Consider the following 14,115-nt stretch of genomic DNA (forward strand, 5'->3'; position numbering starts at 1 on the left):
ATATATATATATATATATATATATATATATATATATATATATATATATATATGCAAAGTGGAAGGAAAAACAACGCGGCGATAGTGGGTTGTCTAAACTGTATATATATATATATATATATATATATATATATATATATATATATATATATATATATATATATATATATATATAGTTTAGACAACCCACCATCGCCGCGTTATTTTTCCTTCCACTTTGCATTTAATATTCTTTATCCCGATAATCACCATAAGACTAATTCTTGTCAAATCATTATCATCCTCATCAGCCTGACTATACCCACTGCAGGGCGAAGGTCTCTCCCATATTTCTCCAATTAACCCGGTTTTGTGCTAGCTGCATCCACTTGGCCTCTGCGAACTTCTTAATCTCATCCGCCCACCTAACTTTCTGCCGCCCCCTGCTACGCTTTCCTTCCCTTGGAATCCAGTTTGTTACCCTAAGCGACCATCGGTTATCCTTTCTTCGCACTACATGTCCTGCCCATGCCCATTCTTCTTCAAATACCAACTAAACATAAAAAAAAAATCCCCAACGTTTGCTTTGAACTCGTAGACTGTCAGCTCCTTTAAACTCTATAATAACGAGCCCCTCATTTCCCTTTCAATTTCTATATATATATATATATATATATATATATATATATATATATATATATATATATATATATATATATATATATATATATATATATATATACTCTTTTAACTCTATTGCGCTAAAATTACAACCCGAAATACGGCTATATATATAGGCTCGACATCGATCTCTCTCTGCCATCTCATAGTAGCTATTAGCTGTGCCACCTAGGGCATGTCGTATGGTGTCTCGCGACGTTACAGAAGTCAATGAAGAATCAGGGTCCGGTTATGTCAGCCACAAGAAGACATGGCTGTGATTTCCCGCTGACAACACTGACGCCGACAATTTCAATGCCGATGCCGAACCCACAGCGCCGACATCGGTCTTTCTGGAGAACGGGGATTTTAACTCTATTGCGATAAATTTACAACCCGAAATCCAGTTTTTCCATATAAGTCCTTGCCCTGTATCTCATACATTTACCAGAGTGCTTCTAAGTTGGTGCGGAGCATGGTAATACGTTTGCCTTCGTAGCTTCAAATGAGCAATAGTAATCACCGACTGAGTTGCATGTTCATTTTGTTTTCTCTTGCTCGCCAAATGATCCCACGTGGACCAATTTCTTACCTTTAACCCTTTAAAACGGCGTCCGCCACTTCTGTTCAAAATAGACGTTCTTCCTCTCGTAAATTTTCATAGCTCTAAAGGCTACAGGAAAGAGTTTGAAGACGAAGGATATAAAGATGTTTTAGTTTGTACAAGAGTGCACAAACGTTACAAAGCCTCGCAACGGTTGAAGATTGCATCATCAAAACACCAAGATTTGGAAAAGAAGCACTCGGTCTCACTTGCATTTTTTCTAGAAGGTCCACATGATGCTAAAAACCCAGAATAATTTATTATTACGGGTGACAAAAATCTGTCTTCATGAATCTATAGAATAAAAATTATAAAATCGATGGAAACAACAACAACCCGTGACCCATGTTGTCTTAAAGTTATTCCGCTGATCGAACACAGCTATAAACAAATTTAACCGCTCAATGTTGCATTCCGTCGAACACATCTAGCATCAAAATTATGGTGTTTATATTTTCGTCTTCTGATTAACCACCTGTTCAGCTAACTAGAAAGCATATAAACATTGTGCATTTTTGGTGCAGAGAGGATCAATTGGTGGCGGTCACGGATGTTGGAGGAACTTCACCGGAGATTCAGGATGCATCCTACTCTATGACGAAAAATGTACTGCGCAGTTTCCCTTTGTGGAAAGTATAATTCAGTTAATTAGTACAACAGAAATGCAGTTTCAATCCGAAGAGCGCTAGATTCGTGTGAAGCAAACAGATTTCCGCTAGCTCCAGCGTACACCCAGATAAAGCTACGAGTTGGCTGTGTGCGCAACTACGTACATGCATAGTGCACGGAAGAGCAGAACTTGACTAGGCGCACTTACTTGCTGCGACATCTGCTTGAATTTGTTTGTTTGTTTATTGGGTTTTACACCTCAAAGCGACTCAGGCAATGAGAGACGCCGTAGTGGAGGACTCCGCAAATATCGACCACCTGGGGTTCTTTAACGTGCACTGACATCGCACAGCACGCGGGCGCCTTGGTTTTAGCCGCCGTCGAAAAGCGGCGGCCAAGGACGGGATTCGATGCCGCATCCTTGGGCACAGTAGTCCGGCGTCGTAACCACTGCGCCACTCCGGCGGGGACATCTGCTCGAATGAATGTGGCCGAGGGTTCGTGCTGCGTGTTTTTTGTGGGCTTTAAAGTTTAGATAGAGCCTATTATTCATTCGACTTCATCCTTTCTTTAACCTACAGTTGGTATTAATACAGGACGTGAAGACCAAGTGCCACACAAGGATGACCAAATCATGCTCTGGTAAGACTGTTCGTTGTCGGCACCTATTGTCTGAATCGGGCCCAACCCCAGACGTGGTTATTCCGTTCCCTTAACACCCCCCCCCCCCCCTTTTTTTTTTACCTGATGGGGATTTGCGGAAGGCCCTGTAGTTTGAGCCATGGGTCTGTGACACGCAAGGTGCTTGCTCTACTCTTACGCCATCACGGCACCTCAGCCAACCGAAAGACCAAGCTGCAGCTTTCATAAGGGATGCTTGAGAATTAGCCATACTACATACCAGAGGCTTATGGAATGACTTTAAAAAATATTTATAAAGACTGCATAGTGATCGGAGCCCTCAAAAAAGATAGCGATCAAATCACAATCAGGAAGGATGTAAGTCGCGGAAGAGACAATGCAGCCGCTACATTTCATAGCGTGTATATAGAAGGTATTGAGAGAATTGGATTCGAAAAACGCGGGAATGAATATTGATAATAGTTTAGTAATCGACGATATGCTGGTACCGCTATTCTTAGTAACTAAGGCGACAAAATGCACATATCGATGAAGACATTCAATATGCAAAGCAGAACGGCAGATGCAAAAATTTGTTTGCCATATAGACTTGGGTTATTCAGAGTTGCCTAGGAATAGAATAACAGTCACCTCATTCATCGCAAAGGGCCAAACAAAGCGGTCGAAAAACGAATACGGGTGCTGCTCGCAACAAGTTTATTGAGGATTGAATAAGAGCATACACGTAATGACATGTATACCAATCGTTGTAAGCAGGTGATACCTTACACGACATTCCTTAATCGAGCAAGTAGGGCGGAATCGGATCACATGGTTTCCGCATAACTCTGATAACATCCTGCTTGCTGGGTTGACAAAATGCTCTCTACGGTTATGCCGGCTCAGACCTGTGGGTATATACCCGTCGTTTCGGCGACCACTTTCCGGAATTCCTAAGTGCATTCAAAATAAAAATAAAAATATTTTCAGGTACATATTCTCAGGCTGCGGCGGGCAAAATTTTCTTTAAAAAGTATCCTAGTCAAAAACGGCGGTAAATAAAGATCACCAAAACATCTGCTACAAGCCTTGTCCTGGTCGGCAGTATTTTTTGCGTTCGCAGGAGTCATTTAATCAGTGACAACTATTCAGCTACTTTTTTAATGATTGACTTCAGTAAAAAGTGCCTATGTAAAAGTTGATCTTCTCGAAAAACGGGTAGCCACTTTATTTCAATCAAGCTAGCATTTGCTTAAAGTAAGTTTATTACCGTCCATAAACCATACCTGGCGCAATAATAATAATAAAAAAAGGTTTCCTCGTGACTGCAGCGCCAATTTAATACCCCGAGATGCATCCCAGATTTAAAAAAATCCACTTTTTTCGGCAGTGCGTTCACCACTGAAGCTTTCTGTACTCGTTTGGCAAATGATTTAAAATAGCATCTGCTCATATCAAAGCGTCACTTGAGGCCCAATAAATAGAGCCACGTAAATCGCTACGTGATAGAATCAACGTAGGTAGCCGTTTTTCGAGGCGGTCTACATTTTTTACATTGACACTTTTTCTCGAGCCAGTAAAAAAAAATAAAAAAAAATAAAAAGAGATTATTATTGAACAAATAATTAACCTTGGTGGAAGAAAAAAAAATGCTAGGAGACTCTCAACAGCTCTTAGTTGGTTTCATTGGGTCTGCTGCTCATCGTATATTTAAAAACTGTTTATGGTTAGCTAGGACAGTCGGCATACAGTTGTACGTATAAATCCGTTGATTGCCCCTATTTCCAGGAATTTTCGAAAATGTTAGCTGAATCGTCCTGTTTATGTTGTGCTTCAACTTTCAATAAACTAGAGGGGAGTAGAGACCATACGCATCTTTATTTATGTTATGCTATATTAGACGAACATTATGTCAATAATGCCAACCAGCCCGATACTTTGTGGTCTGAAGCAGAACATTCGAGTAATTCGAACATTTGGTAGTTATTGGCTGGGTATCTACACCACAGGATGATATGTTTAATGGAATAAGAATTGCAAAATCGTCCCTCAAGGTGCAAGTACATACATCGCTGCACCTTGCTAGTGCTCACCTTTTGTGGCAGAACGGTGGACGTTAATGAAAATGCTTGAACTTAAACTGAGGACATTGCGTTGAGCTTTGAAATGGAAAATAATACGGGTGACATTAGGAGATAAGAAAAGAGCGGGGTGGGTCAGCGAGCACGTGCGAGTTAATTTTGTCCTAGTTTTGTCCTAATTTTGTCCTAGAAAAAAATACGAGAGCAGGGCATGCAAAGCGAATATGGTCTTTTACAGTGACGGAATTCGCTCCAAAAGATAGGAAGCGTTGACGTCCCGGCAAAAGGTCGGGTAGGCGCCTAAGATTAGGACGCTTATGGGGGAAATGTGGTTCCAGCGGGTGAAGGACACTGTAAAGTGGAGATAAGTGGCACTGAATATTAATCCACAAAAAAACCAAAGCAATACTTTTTCGAGCCAAGAATAAAACTGTCAACCTAACAAAACAGCTTCGTTACGCAAACCGGGTTATTCAGATTGTACGTCAGCATAAAATTCTTGGTGTCATATTTTCTGAGCAACTTAGCTGGGATCAGCACGTCACTAACCTTTGCAACAAACTATCATCTGCAACTGGAGCTTTGACCCGATGCCGCGATTTGTTGCCAACAAAACTTAAGTTACAAATTTATAATGCGCTCTTCCTGTTTCACATATGTTATTGTAGCCTAGTGTGGGAAACTACTACGAAAGGTAACATCACCAAACTACAGAACCTGCCGAAAAAGATTGTAAGAAACGTGACAAATATAGATTATTTTTCTTCAACACAGACTGCATTAAAAAAAATACGGCATTATTAAACTTGAGTACTGGTATCATTTTGGAATCTTACTCTCATTTTATTTCTCCTCTGACGACTTTAAGAAATTTATAACAGCTACTGCATGTTTAGTATCAAACCAGGACCACGCACATGCTTTAAGTACAGGATTATGGTTTATTCCAAGGTTTCGTAATAACTATAAATTCCAGACGTCGCAGTACAATTTGCCATATATATTAAATAAATACCGTATGGCGCAAAATTCCACTCTAAGCGATGCCCGATCACTGTTTCTTAGTATGGAATAGACAGGCTTTTGTATTCACTTGCTTTCGTAGCTACTTTCTATATATTCATGGAAATTGTGTTCCAGATAATTTACACTATTTTATATTTGTCTCATACAATATAAATACTTTCATCTGCCAAACTGTTCGTTGTCGTGACTTTTTTTTTTTTTTTCTATATGCTCTGGTATGCCATTTCATTTCTGTTTTGCACTGTTGTTTGTACTCTCAAATTATTGCTCTGAAATGCTATATTTTTTATTCTGCTTTGCTGCTGTCTATTAGTTGTTGTACTGCCATCTGCCAAGCGACAGAGTTCCACAGCCTCGTCAAGCTGTAATAACAGCTTTTAGTCGCGGGACCCGTCCAGGATGTTTTCTGAGCAAAAAAAGAAATAAAATGAAATATATTTACGTTATTATGGAGACAGCTGCCGATGATGAGGATGACAGCCGATAACGTTTCCGCACAAACAGTTGAACGTTGCAAGTGACGATATTTGTGGCACGGAAGAACGTACGTCTTTAGCATTTATACTTGGATCATTCTTCAGTCGCGACTCAAAAATCTCCTGCTCTCAAAGCGGAATAAAGCCCTTATTTAGCAGCGAAAATCAACTATTCAGTTGGTTTTCGCTGCTACCTTCGGTATCATTGACAGAGGCTGGTGACAAGGAAATGGGACAGGACACATAGTGTTTGCAACGCATGAGACGTAGCGGTGCTTTTTCTACGAAATGTTTGGCTACTCTACATACCAGCATTTTAAAACAAAGTAAACAAAATTTCTAGTGTCTATTCCTCATTCCTAGAAAGCCTAGAAAATTTCGAAACATGTCGAAAGAGTTATTTTGAGTCAGTCAGAAAATCATAAACGCATGTTTATTCGGATTACTGAATATCTCTGTTGATGTGCACACACAAGAAAAGAAGGAAAACTAACACAGGGCTGAACTGTAATAAAAAAGTAGTCTCTGAGAAAAATCGACATCGTTCGCATTTTAGACGCTGCGTGTCTCAGAAGCAGGCGACATCCCGACTTTAAAAGTAGAATACAAAGAGGCTGCTTTTAACCATTCCCAGGCGCGTAATTAGTAATCGTGAAATGCGAGCCTTCTTTCGGGTGCAGCTCCGCCCGTACTTTGGTGGCGTCTTTTTCTTGACGCCTCAGACCAAAGAAAGCAAAAGAAAAAGGCCGAGAATAAACGTTGTTACTCCTTGTCCCTGTTTTCGCAGTGGACTAATAAAGATATATCCGATCAGAGTTGAAAAAAAAAAAGTTTCCTTGTTATACAAAACCTTTTCTCTTAATCTCTCTCCCTCTCTATTTCTTCTTTTTCTTGCCTCAAGCTCTAAACTTCTACGTTGCATACGCGAAGCCTGTATTCGTGATTTTGTTTAGTTTTTTTTCTCTTCCCCGCGCTTTTTGTGCGCGCCTTTCTTCGCCATGCCCTTGTCCCTGAGGGTGGCGGGGGGAGGCTTGGGCTGCCTCTTGGTGCTCCACTGCTCCCTTTCCGCCTCCTCCGCGGGAAGTAGTGCTTCGCTCAAAGAACCAGAGAGCGGCTCCTATGATTACCATCCAAATGAGCGCTGGCCGGCGAGATGGGCAGCAAGGGAGGGGTCCGCAAATGCGAGCCACGGTTCTTTTCTGAGCAAACAAAGTACGCGAGGCGCCGTAGCAGTGTTCGGTTTTAAAGACTCACCCCGATAATTGCAACAGCAACGGAAAACGAACGTTCTCTTGTTTCACGAGACAGCTATACGAGAGAACAGAACCGGAGATGTTTCTTCTATCCCTGCCGGTCTTTCATTTGATTCCTCTCTGCATTCCTGTTTGCTTTCAGTTCAAGGCATAGCTGCTGCGCAGCGTTACATGGCTGTGACTTGAGTTCTTTTTCACATGTGCTAACTTTGTTCCCAGGGGAGCACGCACGTCCGGCGTGCTCCAAAGGACTCCTCCCGCTGGTGCCCTAACGATATGGTTGCACACGGACTGTGTTCGTGTGTCCCTGTGTGTGTTCATGTCCATGTGTGTGTGACGTCAACATGAGTTTCAGTAGTATTCGTTGCGTGGCTAGTTGGTTCATGCTCGTATATACTTATACTTAATATTTATACGCATATTTAGGAGATTTCTTTTCTTGATATGTAAAAAGACGAGATTATCGAGTTACCTGTGCTTTTCTGCAATGAATTCTTGCCAGCGCACGTGTTGCTGATATGATCATGTCTTCACCTTTTAGTATATAAGTCGTTCTCGTTGTTCCGAACAAATCAGTTGCAAGTTAGCGCCAGGTCCTTCCTCGTTGTTGTGCCGTCTTTGTTGGGCTTGTGATTTCAACGTTCGCAGGGTTAAACAATTGTGCTAGCACCGATGCCGATGGTCTAAAAATCAAGCCTGTGAAGTTTGTGCTGGATTCAATATCGCCATGCCTAAGCCACATTTTCAACCTCTGTTTGTCTCAAGGCCGATTCTCCAAGCGAATGCAGATAGCTAAAGTGACAGTTTTGCACAAAAAAAGGGACTAAAAACGATATCGCGAACTACAGACCCATATCTGTGTTGTCCGTTTTGTCTAAATGGCTGGGAAAGATTATATTAAAAAGAATGTTAAGCTTCAGCAATAAGCACAGGATACTGAACTCTGCACAGTTTGGTTTTCGCAAACATCGATCAACGGAACATGCTCTATTGACACGAAAAGAGTTTTTGATGAAAGCGTTCGAAGAAAAACAGTTAGATTTAGGAATTTACGTTGATTTTTCCAAATCTTTCGATTGCATAGATCGCAATATGCTTTTTAAAAAGTTAGAAATATATGGTTTCCGTGGAACTGCCCTCTCACTTTTAAAATCTTACTTGGATAGCCGTAGACAATTTGTTCAACTTGGGCCCTATCTTTCTGACACCAAGTCAATCTTATCTGGCGTGCCTCAGGGTAGCATCCTGGGACCATTTTTATTTAATATATACGTAAATGATATTGTTGACATAGACGACCAAGCCAAATTTGTCATTTATGCAGACGACACGACATTACTTTTTTCCGCTACTTCGCCTAATCATTTAACTGACCAGGCAAACAGAGCGCTTATAAATCTTGAAGAATGGTCTGAACGAAACAAGTTGAGAGTAAATGCCAATAAAACAAAAGCTTTTCTCTTTCGTCCAAAAAATAGAAACGTGCGTATCAATGAAGATATCCGATATAACAGTTCAACAGTAGATATCGTTAACTCATTTAAAATACTCGGTGTCGTTTTCAGAAAACAATGTCATGGAACGCCAAGGTAGATTGCACTGTACACGCTGTTGGCTTGACTAATATCAACAAACACACCTTCCCTACTCCAGTTAAAGTTCTTATACACAATACACTGTTTCACTCGCAGATAAAATATTGTCATTTGGTGTGGGGAACGACAACCCTAAGTAACATGCATAAAATACATCGACTGCAGAAAAAAATGTTAAGAATGAAATCTAACGTTCCTTATGACCATCCATCTCTTCCACGTTTCCAGAAACATAACATAATGGTCATACATGATATGTACGCTTATCACTTAGGTTTAGCCTATAAAAAGGAAATAAGTAACAATGTCAGCTTTTTGAGAGAACTGGCTTGCCTGCAGAGAAAGGAAGTGCATTACCCTACTCGTAACTCAGACATATGGAACGAAGTTCAATGTCGCCTTCCAAAAGTGTTACATTTACTGCATAAGCATGATTTTCAACTCCAACAATCGTCGAAAGATGACGTCAGAGTAGTTTTATCAGCGACTGAACCTGTTTGTCTTTGATACACTATTTGACGCCTTCAAAGTTGTTCTCTTGATATACTACCTTTGTGACGGGAATTGATTGCGATTGTTTTCTTTTGTGTAAAAACTCAATTTTTAAAGGTTTTTGCTTTCGTTTCTTCTTCTTTTCTGTGTGCGACAATTTGACACTGCTATTTGCTGCATTGCTGACACTGCTATTATTACTACTGCTATATGGAAAAAAACTTGTCCTTTTCTGTTGTTTTACTTTGCCTGATCTTACTGCGATCTCGCTTTTCTTTTCTTTGCTATCGACTCTCTGTTCATGTGCAATAAGGTTCTGGTTCCTGTCAATTTTTTATACGCTATCATTGAGCGCGATGTCTCGTCGATTGTACTTCTATTTATTTAACTTTATTTTACTTTTCTTTTTTTTTTTTTTTGCGGGTGCTACACTGCTCTGCCTATGTATTTTTACTTTGTATTTTCTTCGGGAGGGGGGGGGGGGGTGGCTCGTTAGGCCGATTGTTCGGTTTTTTCTCCCTGCCTCCCCCATCACCATGATGGAAAATCAAGGTATTATTTTCATTATAAGTATACATCAGTATGAATATTTGTTGATTTTATTAGAACAAAGCCCGCTCGCTCACAAACCAATTCAGCCTTCTTACAGGAGCAACAAGATGCCGCTTTTCTTTCCCCGTGAGGTCAATACAGTTCTTCCATGGGATATGGTTAGGCAGAAACGAGATGATGAAATGGGTTCTTCCCGAAGTAGCCGCGCACACTCAAGTGAGATACAGGAAGGCGAGGCGCCGAAATGAGTTCTTTCGGCGAACTTCTTTGTTCCGAAAAGCCTCTAAGGCGGCGCTCCAGTGAAGCCACAGACGAGAAGGTATTGAAATGGATGTCAATACATTTCAATTCTCCATGAAGCTTGAATGTTTCCCGTGTTTACAAGTTTAAACATTTGCAAGTCTACAAGTTTAGTGTAGTAGGGCCCATCCGCATTTCCCACACGCTTATTTCCTGACCTTTTCAAACCATGGGCTCCTGGCTGTTTCACTACTAGGTATCGTGGGATCACTAGTGCACGACAGTATGCAAATCTAAAAAACAAATACCATTATAATGGCAACCACGCAGAATAAAACAGAAAATGCATGCGCCACATCTCGCTTGGGTTAAGCATGCTTCGCGTATTTCATGCAGAAATATGACAAGTACTTTTTTAAAAAGCTCTTGCTAAGAACTGTACCAGTATAATTGGGCAAATCCTCAGGGTAGTTATGTTCAGCTTCCGGAACCAAACTTCACCACGAACCAGAAGCAGATTTTGCGTTCCGCTACTATGCTTTTATAGTTTCTGGCTTCGGTAGCATAAAGCACTACTCTAAGCTCGTGTCTGCTTCCGGTAGTCTTCATATTTTGTGCATCTGCAACGTGAATCTGTCTTGTTTCGTCATCTAATACATTTCACTGTCGGCCTGTTTTCTTATGTGAGAGTAGATGAAATGGTGTTCGTGAGTTTCAATTTAAAAGCAATATGCAAAAAAAAAATACAAATTATAGCATGTATATTTGATCAAGCGGGTGTGACCGCACACCAGTCCGGAGAAAAAAGGGAAGGTGCCGTCTGAGATTCTTTTCCGTCCATGCTTAGTGCATTCCAATACTTCCCTTATAGGCATGTTTTGTTTCTGTGATTGCCTGCGGTTGCTCATCAGACCGTTTTATTTGCAGCAATTTCTGCGTAGTGCTAAGGTACGGGAAACACACAAGCAAGCATACAAAAAAAAAAAAAAAAAAAACGACAAGACACTGGAAGTAAGATTCCTTTTTGTAGCCGCTGAAGTATAAACACGCTGTTTTGTTCCGGTTCTCTTTGTTAGTTGCTGATAATGATAACCTAAAATTCCCCTAGCCGCGAAATGTTGCGATGAAAGTATTCAAAACATTCTGAACAGTTTTTCGTATGCTCGGTGTTTTTTTAAACACATGCATGTCAATGTAAAAAAAGAATGTTGCATTTCCTGGGCTGGCGAAGGAGTACAAATATGCGTCGTATTACAATGGTCCTCCGGCAGGTATAGTCGTAATATCAAGAGGCGTGCAACGAAGTAATAATAATAATAATAATAATAATAATAATAATAATAATAATAATAATAATAATAATAATAATAATAATAATAATAATAATAATAATAATAATAATAATAATAATAATAATAATAATAATAATAATAATAATAATAATAATAATAATAATAATAATAATAATAATAATAATAATAGTAATAATAATAATAATAATAATAATAATAATAATAATAATAATAATAATAATAATAATATATTTCCCCTGGTAAACTCAGTTTTGGCACATGTAAATTTTTTTTCTGGCGCTGCAGGGACAAATGGGTGCTCTTTGTATGTTAAAATGCCATATTTAAGTTGTAGTAATTTGTATATAGCTAGCGTGTTTACAACATCCCAGCCAATAACTTGCTATGTAACTGTTTGAAGGGTTCCCAACTCTAAATAATTACTGAACAACATACAATTTTAGGCAGCATCGCAGGAAAAAAAGAACACAGAGCTTTTCGCCCTCCGTAGCAGCGACAGCTGAACCATGCGTACCTACCTCGATCGTCCCTTTATTTCAAGCGCGGCCAGAGCTGACGACAAGGTAACAACCACTTGTAGTGGCTCGTTAAAGGAGAGTTTGCCGCTGCAGTCTTTCTCATCTTAGAAAACCTTATTCCCCTCAATATGCACCCGTAATCACCTCGCATCACACCAATACAGAGTCAAAATAAAGCATTTCTTTGCAATCTACGGTCGCTTCCATAAATTAGACACATGCTTGAACGTTGATGTTCATGCTTCGTGTTTCATGTTTTCTGTCTGACATTAAATCTTCCTCAACTAGGGAACCGAGTCGCAGAACTACGGAGATGCTGCGAAGTGCGAATCTCGGAAAAGCAACGAACAGTAACAGAGCCCGAAGCAGAAAAGGCCGCAGTAACAAGCGCAAGTAGCCGCGGCTAAGGGAAGAACGCTGCTGACATGGGCCCAGCGTGTGCGCGCCCAGCGGTGGACAGAAGCGGCGGCTTCTAAGTGATACGAGAGGAGGGTCTTCACACGCGACCGTCGCATCCATCGCGATTTGGAAGGCGGTTGACAAGGAAAACTCCTTGAAATCGATTTGGTTCAGGTTCCCGCTGTCCGAGGTTGCTGCCGCAGGAGGCAGCGAAGAAGAGCCGCGCTTTTGCTCCGGCGGTGCACGTCGAAGCGCGGCTTTCGGCGCCGCCGGCGAACGACTGGCGGCCGAGTGAGCAATGCCGCATCAGGTCCGGAATGCCAAGCCACCCTCCGCCGGCTCTGATCGCTAGCATTCCAGAAGCGGTGCGCGCGTGCTCGGGCTTTTCTACGGTTCGCTTTGAATTGGAAATGTCCCCGCCAAAAGCAACAGCGCCCGACGCAACTCCGGGCCTCGCCTCCTTGGAGGAGCCGTTGGGCTTCCATTCGCGTGATTGCGGCGGGCCCAGCGTGCCAGGCGTGAGCGCAGCCTTCCGGCGCCTGACGGGCCCGGCACTTCCTGTTACTCGCGCGCAAGCGTACGCCGCGTTCCCCGGCTCTGGGCCGCAATTAATGGACGCCAAGAGACGAGCAGCAGCTCTCCGCGGCAGAAGTTAGAGTGACGTGAAAGGTTATCGGCGACAAAGAACACGCCCGCTCTCTTTGCATCTTATTGCAGGAAGCGGGAAATTTGTTCCGGCCAAGCCATTGTCTGCACGCGAAGCCGCACTGCGCGAAGTAGAACTACGTAGTCAGCCAGCGTCGACAGCTCCTCTTCTAAAAGGTGCCGACGTGCCTGTGCTCAACGGGCAACCACACGCAAGAATGCTGCTAAGAGCTCCACATAGTGGGCTTTTATTGCAATAGACACCATCGTATTTCCTTGTCCCTGTAAATGTCACTGAGCTTTTGGCACGAATTTTTCCCTTGTTTAACTAAACTTGATTTCGCGTTTACCTGCAAGTTTTCGATAAACTTGAGTCATTTTTTTTTTCTCCTTACTAAAGGCGGGAATTTTTCCTTTACTAAAGAAAAAATGAGCGTTATAAAATGTTAATTTAAGAAGTGAGCTAAAGGAAATTTTTTCGACCTCACGCTGGTCAGCGCTTCTAGCTAAGTGTTTTGCTGAATTCGAACAAAATAATACATTTTCAGGAAACGCAGAATGCGTCGAGTTAAATGTGTGAGCATCATGTTTTTGGTTTAGATAGAGCGGACACCCTGTACACGTACAGCGCCGGACATTCCGGTTGCCACAACCATTGACAGAACTTTGGTTTGTTTAATCTGTACGAAACATTTCGTTATAGCGACCATATTCGAAGAATTAAATACATAACGTTGAAGCAATGCCAGAGGAAAAGAAATGGTGTGTATTTATTTCTTATGAGATAGATCGAAAACCTGAACAAGGCACATGCTTCCCGGGGCTAAGGCATCAAACAGTGCAAAGAATAAGACCCCTTTGTGGGCATCCAGCAAGGCTTGGTATGAGGCGATCGATTATATGGCCTATACGTAATGCAGCGAGCTAAGGCGCTTCTGACAATTCTTGAACCTAAATGTTCCGCTGCTCAACAATTACCTCTTGCACAGCGATTGATAGCTGAGAGCTTGGGGAAGGCCAGCAAAAATCTCCTGCGAATTTATGGCAGAGCCT

Source organism: Amblyomma maculatum, chromosome 1 (assembly GCF_055883805.1).
Source record: "Amblyomma maculatum isolate TAMU_Amacu chromosome 1, ASM5588380v1, whole genome shotgun sequence".
Classification (NCBI taxonomy): domain Eukaryota; kingdom Metazoa; phylum Arthropoda; class Arachnida; order Ixodida; family Ixodidae; genus Amblyomma; species Amblyomma maculatum.